The following is a 14,291-nucleotide window of genomic DNA, read 5'->3' on the forward strand; positions in this document are numbered from 1 at the left end:
CATCATGATTTCTTAAGCTTCACTTGGAGCCTCACTGATCCTTATTTAACAGCTCATTTCCTTACAGCTTTAGGAAACACAAGGCCAGCAAAAGTTGGCACCTGCCTACAGCTCTGCCTTTGTCTCACCATGCTCCAGTCTCACAAGCTTCTCCCTAGTGCTCACCTCTGGGCCTTTGCACCTGCCATTGCCTTTACCTAGAATGCTCTTCCCACCATTCTATGCCCAACAACCTCCTACTCACCTTTCAGCCCTCAGTTCAAATGTCAACTTCTCACAGCACCTGGGTCACTCAGCACTCAGTTGGTTGAGCATCCGACTCTTGATTTTAGCTCGGGTCATGATCTCATGGGTCCTGGGATCAGGTCCCGAGTTCAGCTCTGTGCTCAGTGGAGGTTTTTTAAGGATTTCTCTCCCTCTGCCCCTCGTCTCTTTCTCTCTCTCTCTCTCAAGTAAATAATTTAAAAATAAATAAATAAACAAATGTCACTTTCCCCAAAAGGTTTACCATAGCATTTTTCTATCAAAACACTTACTACAATTAGTAATTATTGATTCATTTGTGCGATTACTGGCTTAACAAGGATGATTCTGCTCAGCCCTGTGCTAACTATGCCTGATAGCTTTCTTCAGAACACAACAGATGTAGAGGACACATTTGCTGGAAATATTGTTTCATTAATGGCATTCTTTCACACACAGGCACACTTGAGAGATGTTGGGAGTTCAGTTCCAGACCACCGCAATAAAGCAAATATCACAATAAAGTGAGTCAAATGAATTTACTGATTTCCCAGCGCATTGTAAAACTTCTGCTTACACTAACCCTGCAGCCTATTAAGCGTGCAACAGTTTTATGTCTTTTTAAAATGTGCACATGCCTTAATTTAAAGAGTACTTTGTTGCTAAAAGAATTAAAAATAAAACAAGTAAAAAATAGCTGATTGCTAAAATCTGCCAACCGTCATCTGAGTTTTCAGCAAGTCTTCATCTTTTTGCTGGTAGAGGGTCTTGCCTTGAGATTGATGGCTGCTGACTGATTAGGAGGTGGCTGTGGAAATTTCTTTTTTTTTCAGAGTGAGAGTGTGAGCAGGGAGGGAGTGGCGGAGGGGGAGGGAGAGAGAGAAGGTTAAGCAGGCTCCACGCTCAGCAGAAGAGCCTGATGAGGGCCTGGATATAATGACCCTAAGCCCATGACCTGAGCTGAAATCAAAGAGACACATGCTCATCTGACCGAGCCACCTGGGGAAATTTCTGAATAGAAGATAACAGTGAGTAACAGTGTTTTATGATGGCAGACTGTAGCTACTCTTACGTGAGCACTGCATAACCTATAAACTTGCCCAGGCCCTGTGTTGTACAATGTAACATTGTCTCAACTGTCTCCAACTTCAAAAATTAAAAAAGAGAAAGAAAAGAAAGAAGGGTGATGGATCAGGGGATGGAGTGTGGGGGTGGGGAGGGGGAGGGGGAGAAATGGGGAGATGTTTGTCAAAGGGTACAAATTTTTGTTATAAGACAAATAGTCTTCAGAGACTATGGTCTGTAGTCTCAGAAGAGTCAGTCACATGGTGACTGTAGTTAATAATGTATCATAGGAGCGCCTGGGTGGCTCAGTAGGTTAAGCATCTGCCTTCTGCTTGGGTCATGATCCCAGGGTCCTGCGACTGAACCCCTCTCCCTCTGCTACTCCCCCCTGTTTATGCTCTCTTGCTCTGTCAATAAATAAAATCTTTTAAAAATAATAATAATAACAATGTATTATATACTTGATGTTTTCTAAGAGAGTAGATCTTAAATATTCTCTCATACAGGAAAAAATGGTAACTATCTGAGATTATAAATGTGTGATATAGTTTGATTGTGATAATCACCTCGCAATGTACATTATATCAAAACATTATCCACAACATGAGTGTACATTTATACATATATGTTTATAAAGTTTTATTAACTACACCTCAATAAAGCTGGGGGTAAAAAAAATTTTAAAAACTAAGGTAACAGTCAAGTTTGCCACATCAACTGACTCTTCCTTTCATGAACAGTATCTCTGTAGTGAACAATATTACCTACGATAGAAATTCTTCCAAAATTAGAGTCGATCTTCTCAAACCCTGCCCCTGCTTTATCAAATACATTTATATAATATTCTAAATATTCTAAATATGTAATATTCTAAATATTTTAAATCCTCTGTTGTCAGTCAACAATTTTCACAGCATCTTTACCATCTCAAAATACCACTTTCGGGACACCTGGGGGGCTCAGTCAGTTAAGCCTCTGCCTTCGGCTCAGATCATGATCCCAGGGTCCTGAAATCGAGCCCCGCATCAGGCTCCTTGTCCAGCAGGGAGTCTGCTCGTCTCTCTGCCTCTGCCTGCCTCCCTGCTTGCTTATGCTCTCTCTCTGACAAATAAATAAATAAAATCTTTAGAAAAAAAAAAAAAAAAGAAAGAAATTGTAATCAAAAAGGAAAAAAATTGAAAAGAAAAGAAACCACTTTCTTCGCTCTTCCATAGGAAGCAACTCCTCATCCATTAAAATCTTAGTAGGAGATTGTGACAATTCAGTCACATCTTCAGGCTCCATTTCTACGTCTGGTTTTCACGCTATTTCCACAAACCTTCAATTTGTAAAGGACACAGTATTTGTGAAGCACAATAAAGGGAAGCATAATAAAACAAAGTATGCCTGTAATTTTTATAACTCTAGCAGGTGGGGATGCAAAGATGCATTAAACTCATTTTATAGATGACAGTTTTTAGGACCAGAGAAGTTTAGGGTGATTTCCATAATCATCCAAATGCTGCCTCCATCCGCTTCATGAGAAGAGTTAAAAATGAAGCTGTCCTTTATTTTCAACCACAAATAAACTGCATGCTCACAGGGTCAGACAAGGATGCTGTCAAAACCAACTCTGGGCCCGTTCACCTTTCTCATCTACCCAGCATTAGAGAAATGTACCGCTGCTGTCTGAGAGCCATTACAAGTCCACAGTGTTCTAGGCACCGTACAGAGCAAACAGTGGGTTCCAAACATGACCTAACAACACAAAAAGTCAAAACCAAGCGATTCTGAGTTGTCCTTAGAGGTTAGCCCAAAAGCCTGGAAGAGAGTTATTCAGCATTTGTTTGGAGTCAACAGAAACAGTAACCAAGATCCATGCGACCTTCACCAGGTCATCAGCCCTCTTGGGCCCTTGGATTCGTCCTGTGAAAAATGAGAAACATGGACCCGGTGATCACCAAGGTCTCTGCTTCTCTGAATGCATGCATCTCAACACACTTGTAGATCTGACTGCTCACAATTTGGCAGAACAATGTCGTGACTTACTAATTATAATCTTCTTATATTTTCCTCTTTCCTATTTAAGAGGGTAGAAGTTAATGCATCCACTCTTCAGAGGAAGCCCAGGGCAGGCTAGAAATCAGAAGTAGCCTATGTGCAATTTCTTCCCTAGCTTTTATTTTCAAAACAACCAAGACTATAGGAGAAAAGAATTCAAAAGATGAAAGTTGAGGAGAAAGAGGTCTGCAAATACAGGAAGCAGATGACTTGTAGACTATTCCCTGGAAATGCCCAGAAGGGGATGGATGCCAAGAAAGAAACTCACAGGACATGATTAAAGCTAATCTTCTAGATTGGGGGTTCCCAGAATTGCCAAAGCTCATCAGGAACCAAGCACAACCTGAAAGCCCCAGGAAAGCTGCACCTCGAGGAACCATGTGGTCTGGGACAATGGCGTTCTCACAGGTAACCACCGTGTACAAGGACAGGTGACCAAACAAGGTTTTCCAGAATGTTGACTCTTGCCTAACATTGCAGAAATGTGATGGGGGTAGGGGTTGTATTTTCCTAACTTTTTAAAAATTCTTTTAAAAAGAGTGTCATCTTTTAGGGAACTTCTGAACATTTTGGAAGACCTCTAAAGCTATCCTGTTTGGAAGACCTACAGGAATGTATCCTTTATTTACATCAATGTAAGGTAATAATCCAGTCATTGCTTTTAGAGGAAAATGGAAGGCCACAGGACATCTGAATGCAAAAAAGTACTGAGTGAGATGTCATTTGCTGAGTCTAATCATGTAAACTAAGGGTTGGTTTAACTGAACTATGCCCTTAAGGAGGGAAAAGGAAAAGATGTCCCAGGAGAGATGATGATTATTATATATGAGGTCCTCCGTGTTCCTCCCCTCCCCTGTAGGAGACATACATACAATCATATTGGGGGATTTAAGGAAGAATGGCCCACACTTTGAAAACTGTGCTGTGGACTACTGTGATGCCCAGGCACAACCAGAAAATGTACACTGGACCATGATTTGAAGCAGTTAAGAAAGATAGCTATATTTGCATTTGGAGCAAATTGGAAGAAAAAGGATAATCCTGGACATAAAAAAGCAGATGCTGGAATTGTTTTTGATCTAGATCCTGAGGAATGACTGCATGACCAGAGTTACAGTACATAGGTCCTCAACCACCATGATGATTTCTGCCAAGGGCCCAGTCTTGTTCATACCCTGGATCATCTGATCTTGGAGGTAACACTACTTACCAGCAGAAGCAAAACTAGCAGCAAAAATACTGGACTCTTCAGCAGCCTAAACTTTTAATGATGGTGCCCATTCCTGAACCCTTTGGACTTAATAAATAAACCAAGGGGTCCCAGGAAATAGCAAAGAGAACTTCTGAATAAAAATGAACTTTTCTGGGGCATCTGGGTGGCACAGTATGTTAAGCCTCTGAATTTGGATTTTGATTCAGGTCATGATCTCAGGGTCGTGAGATCGAGCCCCATGTCAGACTCTGTGCTCAGCATGGAGTCTACCAAAGATTCGCTCTCCCTCTGCCTCTCCCCCAATCACACTCACTCTCAATCTCTCTCCCAAAAAAACAAATAAATGTTTTTAAAAAATGAACTTTTCCATGTTAGGATGGGATACAAAGCCAAATTCATTTGGATATTAAATACGTTGTGATCTTATTATACCCCGAGCTAATGAGATAGATATATAGCAGTATGTTTTATATTGATGCTGTTATAGGTTGGGGAGAAGGGGGTATTTTTTTTTTAAGATTTTATGTATTTATTTGAGGGAGAATGAGTGAGAGAGAGCATGAGAAGGAGAAGGTCAGAGGGAGAAGCAGACTCCCCAAGGAGCTGGGAGCCCGATGTGGGACTCGATCCTGGAAGTCCGGGATCATGACCTGAGCCAAAGGCAGTTGCTCAATCAACTGAGCCACACAGGTGCCCCGAGAAGGGGGTATTTTTTAAAGAACACCTTTAATCCAACCGCTGAGAATCAAACACTGTTTGATGTTGGGGGACATATACTTTCAGAAATATTTCCTGAGTAAATATACAAATGCAGATATGAGACAGAGTTAGTCCCATCAAAATTAGATTATACTTTAGAAACTGTTTTATGGTCTGTTTCCTCATTGTAAAAAAATGTGAATTACTAGGGCATGGGGAGGTTTGGTCAGTTGGACATCCAACTCTTGATTTGGACTTGGTCATGGTCTCAGGGTTAAGCCCTGACATTGGGCTCTGTACTCAGCAGACAGTCTGCTTGTCCCTCTCTCTCTGCTCTTCCCCCTGCTCATGTTTGCTCACTCCCTCTCTCTCTCAAATAAATAAATATTTTTTTTAAATGTGACTAACTCCCCACATCAAATATAGATTTGCATCACTTATAATTCAATTATTTTCCATTGTATGAATGTATCATAACTTTTTAATCAATTCCTTGTTAATGAAGAAGTTGAGCATCAATTTAATATATAATAGATAGCCTTATAGGTAAAATCCATTATGTCCAGTCCTTGTACAATGACTCTCATTATCTCTCCCAGAATGGTTGCACTGGTTTCATAAATAGTATCATTTTGTCTGGCCTTGGCTTTTCCAAAATGATTCTCTACTAACTAACAGTCTATCTACACCAGTTTTCTGAATTCTGAAAGAATATGGAATGGAAGAATATGGATGCCAGCCTCTGCTGACATCACTTGTAATTTGATTTGGAGTGCAGTATTCTTTTTATCACCTGCTGTGAAGAGCGATCTCTGTTTGCAAAGGACTACCCTCTCCATCATTAGAGAAACTGTAGTCTTGAGTTATAGAAAGCATCCATTAGTTACACAAGGCCGCAGTACTGTCCACTAGGGCCACCCCCAGGCTGTGTGGAGCCCTCAGGGTGATTTTCAAATGTATTGCAAAATCCAAGGGCCCATATGAAGCATAGTGATTATTAATCACAAATAGTGGATAGAGAAAAATACTTAGAATTAAATTATTGTTCAGTCAGTGAAGATTCTTCAGAATATCCAGGTGCCATTTCTTCCTATTCAGGTCCATAATTTCTTCTCTTTTTTTCCCTGTCAAATGTGTCAGGAGTATAAAATGTCCTAGGAGAAAAAACAGCCACACACTTGTTCACGATACTCTAGATCTTCAGAAGCTCTTTGTATGGGAACGACATAGATCTTCTTGTCTTCGTAGTTCCCAAATACCATTTATTTTTTACTGGGTATTTGATTAGTCACAATGAGGGACCATGCACTGTACTGCCCATGAAGCTGGCTTCTAATGATTCTCTCAGAGGTTACTGTGCTTCATTGGTGAAGACCATAAACACAAGAGTTACCCAGAGTAGTAAGGGAAAACACAGACAGTGATTTGTTTTCTGGCTATGTTAAATTCATCATCCAAAATTTGATAGCATAAACAAAACAATATATCTTCCAGCCATGTCTTCCCTGTAATTACTGGATTCTTAATGTACGAATTTTTTCATGCTAACCATACATCTGCCTTCCACATCCTGCCATGTTTAAGGAGGACAGGCAGGGCCCCGAGTTTGCTGTAAGAGAAGGAGACCCATTCATGCAAGGAAATGTCATCCCTTATGAACAACCTGAGAGAGTACAGTATCCCCATATTGATTAGAGACAAAAGAGGACATGGACCGGAAGGGTCCACTGGTGTCATGAACGAAAGTCTTGAAGTTCCTGGAGAACGTCAGCACATCACACCAGGAAGACTGTCTGACCAGTGGTGCAGAGACTGCAGAAAGGTGGAGTGACCACCAATGGTGTTAATGGAAGGGGACACCCCAGGTAAAGGACACGTGACCTCATCCCTGCCATGATCATGTTCCTGTAGGCATTGAAGTCAAGTTGTGCAGATGAGAAGAGAAGACACACAAGCCCACACACATGGCTCAAGCCCAAGGTGGACTCTTAGAAGCCCAGACTTGTCCTGAGTCTGATATGATAAGAATCACCCAAAGTCAGCCAGCCTTAGCATTATTCTGGTGGCTCAATCTCACATGATCTGTAGCAGGACCAATCGGTGGGAGCAATTAGCTACCCTCCAGGAACAAGACCAGCCACAGGGCCCCAGGACAACCCCACAAACATGAGTTCAAGGGTGCACATGGTCAATCCCATGTGTACTCTGACCCTGGCCAAACCCAGGCCTGAGAGAGTTACAAATCTTCGATGAAGGGATACTGAAATTTGGGGCCCTCTGAGGCCTAGGACCCAGGCAGTTGCCCTAGGGTGAATACTGTTGTTCATATTCTGTATTATATCTCATTCATTTCACATACTTTAGTTGAGAAGCTTTTTTTAAAGTTTGCCTAGTGAGTCATTAGATGAATCCAGCACAGCTAGTGATCTAACTAGCATTACTGATAGAAATATTTGCCCAAAATTTGAAGTAAAAAATTTTGTCCCTCAAAAATTTCCCATGGAATTAGCATATAACCCAGCAATTCCATCCCAAGATATATTCCCCAAAAAATCAGAGAGCTACTCAAAGAAGTACACGCACAGATGCATGTTCATAACAGTATTATACGTATTCACAGTATGGTGGAAACAATCCAAATGTGCATCAATGGGTGACGGATAAACAAACTGTGGTATATCCATACAATGGCATATTATTCAGCCATAAAAAGGAATGGAATACTGATTGTGCAGCAATGCAAATAAATCTCAAGAACATGTTCAATAAGGGGTGCCTGGGTGTCTCAGTGGGTTAAAGCCTCTGCCTTCAGCTCAGGTCATGATCCCAGGGTCCTGGGATTGAGCCCCGCATGGGGCTCTTTGCTCAGTGGGGAGCCTGCTTCCTCCTCTCTCTCTCTGCCTGCCTCTCTGCCTACTTGTGATCTCTGTCTGTTAAATAAATAAAATCTTTAAGAAAAAACAAAAAGAACAAAACAAAAACAAAAAGAACATAAACATGATGAATGAGAAAGATACAAAAGGATAAATACTGGGATTCCATTTAAATGGAATTATTTCCATTTAAAATACCCAGAATAGGTAAATCCACAGAGACAGAAGGCAGATTGGTCATTCCCAAGCCCAGAGAGGAGATGGAAGTGGAATGTACTGGATAACAAAAGGGTGTTTCCTTTCTGGGGTGATTAAAACGTTCTGGGAGTAGACAGAGGTGGTGGTTGGACAACACAGTCAATGGACTAAATGCCACCGAATCACTCACTTTAAAATGGCTTACTTGGGGCGCCTGGGTGGCTCAGTGAGTTAAGCCGCTGCCTTCAGCTCAGGCCATGATCTCAGGGTCCTGGGATCAAGTACCGCATCAGGCTCTCTGCTCAGCAGGGAGCCTGCTTCCTCCTCTCTCTCTCTGCCTGCCTCTCTGCCTACTTGTAATCTCTGTCTGTCAAATAAATAAATAAAATCTTAAAATAAATAAATAAATAAATAAATAAATAAAATGGCTTACTTCATGTTATATAAATTTCACCTCAATTTTCTTTTTAATCTCAGCTTTGAAGATATTTATCCCTAACATAGCTGACTGTATGTATTTTACTCAAACATAAAATCAAGTCAACCATGATAATTGGGGCCATGTTTATGATTATTATTTCTCATAGAATAAAATATCATTGAGAATATATCCCAAAATATATCCAGCCAGGATAGTTTCCAGAGAAAGGAAATAATGTTGAGGGGGAAAGATGCTGACAAGGGAAAAAAAAATATCTGTAGGAACAAAAGACCTGAAAAGAAAGACATTGTATTTGTTTTTTACTTAAGAAAGTGATCTTTTAATCAAGAATTTTTATATACCAAGGAAAAGAAACATGCTCCAGCATTTGGCCTTGCAAATTATTATCAGAAATCCATTTTATAACCAGAACCTTAAAAAGAGTACCTTATGTGGTAGTCCTCAGTAAAGATAATTGCTATCTGTTGAACCAACAAATATATTACAAACAAAGATATAAAAACAAGCAACAAATATATTACAAGCCAAGATATAAAAGCAAACACAACCTACAAATGTGCTGTGTTGTTTTGTATGTTGTTCAAGAGAATTTTGCTGGAAAGATGAAGCGGCAATATGATTAATTCACATAGGAGTTTAATCTCATTACAACCATTACCTTCTAAGTGGAGATATAATACAAACAATGCTGTATTTCTTTTTAGACTGCTCTTATCAATTCCAGATATTAAAATAATTATTTTAAGCTGTTATAGCCCACAGGCGAAACAAAATAGCATAGAAACTATAAAGCTTTGCAAAACAGAACCTATAAGTCGTCCAACTGGGCTTATCACACCCCTGCCAGATAAAGAGGCTGATCACCAGTCAAGAAAAAAGCACATTAATCCTGAAGGAAGGAACATTTGCATTTCTATAATGCGAAATTACTCCTACACTCAAAGATCTGTGTTGTTGAAGGAACTTAATGTATTTCTCCCCAAAACAATTTTTTAAAGTACTTCAATCCTGGGATTTCTTTTGCAGAAAAATGAAACAAAAATCATCTACTTTCACAGTATAATAAATTTTTAGGAGTAATTGTTCTTCCACGGAGATAAAAAGCTTCACTATTAATGTGCATGATTTTTCTAGATAATATTAAAAGCAATGCAATTACAGTTATGGTAATTGATATGGTTCTTACCTGATAATGATCGGGGGGTCAAGAGTTTAAACCATAAAGCAGAACCTGCTTTGCACTTTTAAAGTCAAGTAAGTGATTTGAAGGTTGGCTTTGCTACAGGGGAGACTAGACTCTCTGCCCTAAGCGAGGTAGGAATGGGAGAGAAGATTACTCTGAAATTCCTTGTCCCTTCTTCATTATGGCTGTTATCTCCCCCACACCAGAACTGCTCTTTCCTTAGGAAGAGAGTGTAATTCTCAGTTATCTGGCCAAATGAGAGTCATGCATAACAAGGCCAAATTAATTTCATGGTTAAGCTCAAACCCCAGTTTCAACCCCCTTTTATTAGTGTCCTCCTGGGCTTCCTTCCTAGATGAAACAGAATGCAAATAAAGAAATAATCTCTTAATTCATTCAGATTGCGGACACCTTATAAATTGGGGAGTCCTCTCAAGTCCTCTCTAATGGTGCAGTTTAGAGCCCACCATTTTGTCCCTGCTGCTAATGGATTCCCTGACTTGTTGGAGTCCCAGGCAATGCTTTCTGACAGGGGAGGCTGAATGCATCACAATTTAATTAGACCATTTGGATTTTCATTTACTTGGGTATTTATGAACCCAATTCAGTGGAGCCAGAGAGAATTTACCCAGGTGTAAGAAATGAGTAGAAAGATCATCACCTTTGATGTGACAGACCTTTGATGTGACAGATAACAGGAAACTTAAGGAAAAAAAAAAAACAAACTCAAAGAAAACTCAATTTCTCCATAACCCAGAGATCACAGTTTAATATACTTATGACTATACATCAGATCACTTTTGAGCTTTTGATGATGTGATGGGATTCCTTCTATGAATCAGAAACAAAAATCTATGGTGTTATTGCCTTAAACACTGGTGTATTTAAAAATCAGTGTGTCTCCAGGAAAATGTTAACAGTGTCATAAATCAAAGTTATCTTGGGGTGCTGAGATTATAGTATTCTCTGTAGTTGTCTGAATTTTTAATTTTTCCCCAAATAAACATACATTGCTTTCATAATAAAAGAAAAATGAATGATAATTTGTTTGTTAATTTTAAAAAGTAACTAAGCTGGCATTTCTAACTGGATTTAAGTCTTCCCAAGGAGGGAGGCAGAGGGGGCAGATATCCACGACCCTTGTTCAAAATTCAGTTTTATTTTGTATAATAAAGTTTCACTTAAGATTTTTAAAAAACGATTCCACTGATTTTTAAGAAAAAAATGGTGGGTAGCCATTTATCCATTTCCGATAGCTTCTCTAAATTTACCATCTACAAAGTTCTGTGTTAAGAAAATGGAATCATATAAAGGTGGTGATTTCCTGTTGTACTCTTGCTAACCCCCTACAACACTTAATGCCTCTACATTTTTTTAAATCACTCTTCTTCCCCCCCTTTTTTTTTCTCCCTTTTGGGGGCCATTTTCCTCCCTTTTTTCTCCTGGAGTTAAGCCTCCCTCCATCTTGGTTTTTCCAGTTCTTACCTTGATTGGGCATCACAAAAGCCAAGAAACTGAGTAAGGCAAAGACAGAACTTTCCCTAGAGGATGAGAGAGAAGGGAACACTATATATATTTACACACTAATCAATTACTTGTCTCCCTTGCATCCTTGGGTATTTGGAGCAGAGGGAGAAAATAGCTAAAGTCAACTGGAAGGATTTTCAGGTGGTTAAAAGACTGATGTGGAAGAAAGGTTTTAAAAATGCATAACTGAAAAAAAATGCATAACTGTGCATTATAAAAAGGATTCCTTTTGATGTTTTCTTGAGAAACTCTAAGATTTTATTGTTATCATTACACCTGCTATTTCTGCCAGTCTGTGCTTAATAAAGACCAGTCCTCACGGTGCTCTTGTTATATACAGGTTCCAAGTATGTGGTAGGAGCAAGACACATTAAATATATAAATATATAAGGACTCCAGAATTAAAGAAAATATAGATAAACCTGGACATAAAACTATCTTGGTCCTTGGCATAAATCTTAATGGCAATGACAACTGGTGAGGTTTGCATCTAAGGAGAGTTAGTGTGCCTCTGTACCTATGATGGTGACAACAATATATACTGTATACTGGACTCTTCTGCTGTCAAATTTGAGATCTGTTACTCCTATTTGGGATAACTTCCATGGTTCCTTTTAGAACACTGACTCTCTCATACACACACATACACACACAAACTTTTTCTCCCATGTCTAGCTAGTTTCAAGGAAACAGACAGTTGAGCTATTTATTTGTGAAACAAAGCATGGAAAGTTGGTGAGTCTGCATCTGGCATTGTCAGCAGGTTCAGGCCAAAGGGGAAAGGTCTGATAGAGGTCATGAGAAAGAGTGAAGAGTAGACAGTAAGCCTTACCTAAAAGTCATACGGAGTATGGCAAACTGTTTCCTAGAAGGTGAAAGGGTATGGGGATGCCTTAACTGCTGGTGTTTTCAGGGCTCAGAAGAAATTCCACATCATCAGACTCAATGAACTTCCAAGAGGAAAATATAACTGGGTACCTGAGACTCTAATAGGAAACACACAGCTTCATGATATCACTGGTTACTGAGTTAACTTCTAGTTAATCTCTAGAAGTAAAACTCATCTGAGTCACAGTTGAGCATTTTACCCCTTGCAGAAGTTGACTTTAGATGACTTTCTTTCCACTGCTTGGCAATAACAGCAAATGTGATGAAATCTGAAGGTATCTAACAGGCAAAAGAGCATGTTGGTGACCAAACTGCATCATAAATGTCACACAGTTAAAAAAAAACAAACAAACAAAAACAAAAACAAACAAACAAAAAACCCAACAACAACAAAAACTTTTTACCCAAGCACCACGGTGCAGAGGAAAGAGCAAACCCAAGGTCTATCAATCACTTTCCAGCAATGTGACTGTGGGTAATTTAACATCTTTGAGTCTGATCTGGAAAAGAGAAATGAATAATAAGACTTCCCTCACAAGTCCCATGACTGGAGATGAAGCATGCACACCCCTAGGTAGGTAGGGCCTGCCCTGGAATGTGGTGCGTACCCAGAGGTGTAAACCTACCCCTGGACAAGGTCAAGGCTCCCAAGCTAAATCGATGAGTGCCTTCACCCAACTTGGGGAGGGTTGTGTGTATATATCCCGTATCTCCTTGAGTCCATGAACGTTAAGCCAAACTCTCTCCAATGAATGAAATTGAAGATACAAAACTTGGGAACTGTCAATGGTCCTATCTCCTGCCCTGTGGAGAGAAGATGTGTCCAGAAAGAACAAAGCTGACACCCAGTGAGAAGGTGAATTTCAGGGTAAGAGAATCTTGCCATTGTTCATCAAGTCCTCAGTTCTACATATCCTTCTGCCCAACCTCACCCCTCCTACAGCTTGGCTGTGCTGTCACTTCCTTCCCAGAATTTTGACTGATACAATTAGAACTGTTATTCTTCGAATAATAGGCAAGGTGTCATGAGGAAAAGAGGAAGAGCTGAGAACAGATATTCTCACAATTTCATCTCTTAATAATTTATTCTGTCACTCATTCTTCACTTTTGATCGTCCAATGGAAATCCAAGAATATTAAATACAATTGATAAGTATTTTTTCAAAAGATGCTTTTTCCCACATACTTGGCTTTACCTTGTTAGGATTCTTCTTCAAAGAGTAAGTTTCATCCTGACTCAAGTTCTTATCTTCCCAGTGGAGCTTTTAAAGGAAGCTAATGGGTTTTGATATATGTCCAACTTCAGCTGCATAATATACTATTATATTGGCTGTTCCATCTGGGAGACACTTAGAGATAAAGGAAATAAGCTGATTAGTGGCTTCATACAAATGGCTGCTCTGAAAATTAGTTTTTTAATGTAGAAAATAAGATCATATTTAATGCCTCTTTTCTGGCTTAGTCCTTTTTGATGTTCAAGGGACTTCAACTGAATATTGACATGTAGCAAAACACTGAAGCATGTGTAATAAAAAAATAATTCAGACTATACAAACAAGAATACATTTATTTTACTATCCTGCACCCAGAGTTCTTCTTAAGAGTTGTTTTGAAGGGGGGACGCCTGGGTGGCTCAGTGGGTTAAAGCCTTCGGCTCAGGTCATGATCCCAGGGCCCTGGGGTTGAGCCCCACATCGGGCTCTCTGCCCCGCGGGGAGCCTGCTTCCCCCACTCTCTCTCTCTGCCTGCCTCTCTGCCTACTTGTGATCTCTGTCTTCTGTCAAATAAATAAATAAAATCTAAAAAAAAGAAGAGTTGTTTTCAAGGACTTAAGAACCAGAAGAATCAGAGATAAGAATGAGGCACTTGAATACTTTCTGGGAAATACTGAATTCATTCTATTCCCATTTTATATGCTCT

This window comes from Mustela putorius, unplaced genomic scaffold, assembly GCF_011764305.1.
Source record: "Mustela putorius furo isolate JIRA1106 unplaced genomic scaffold, ASM1176430v1.1 tig00000854_pilon_pilon_pilon, whole genome shotgun sequence".
Classification (NCBI taxonomy): domain Eukaryota; kingdom Metazoa; phylum Chordata; class Mammalia; order Carnivora; family Mustelidae; genus Mustela; species Mustela putorius.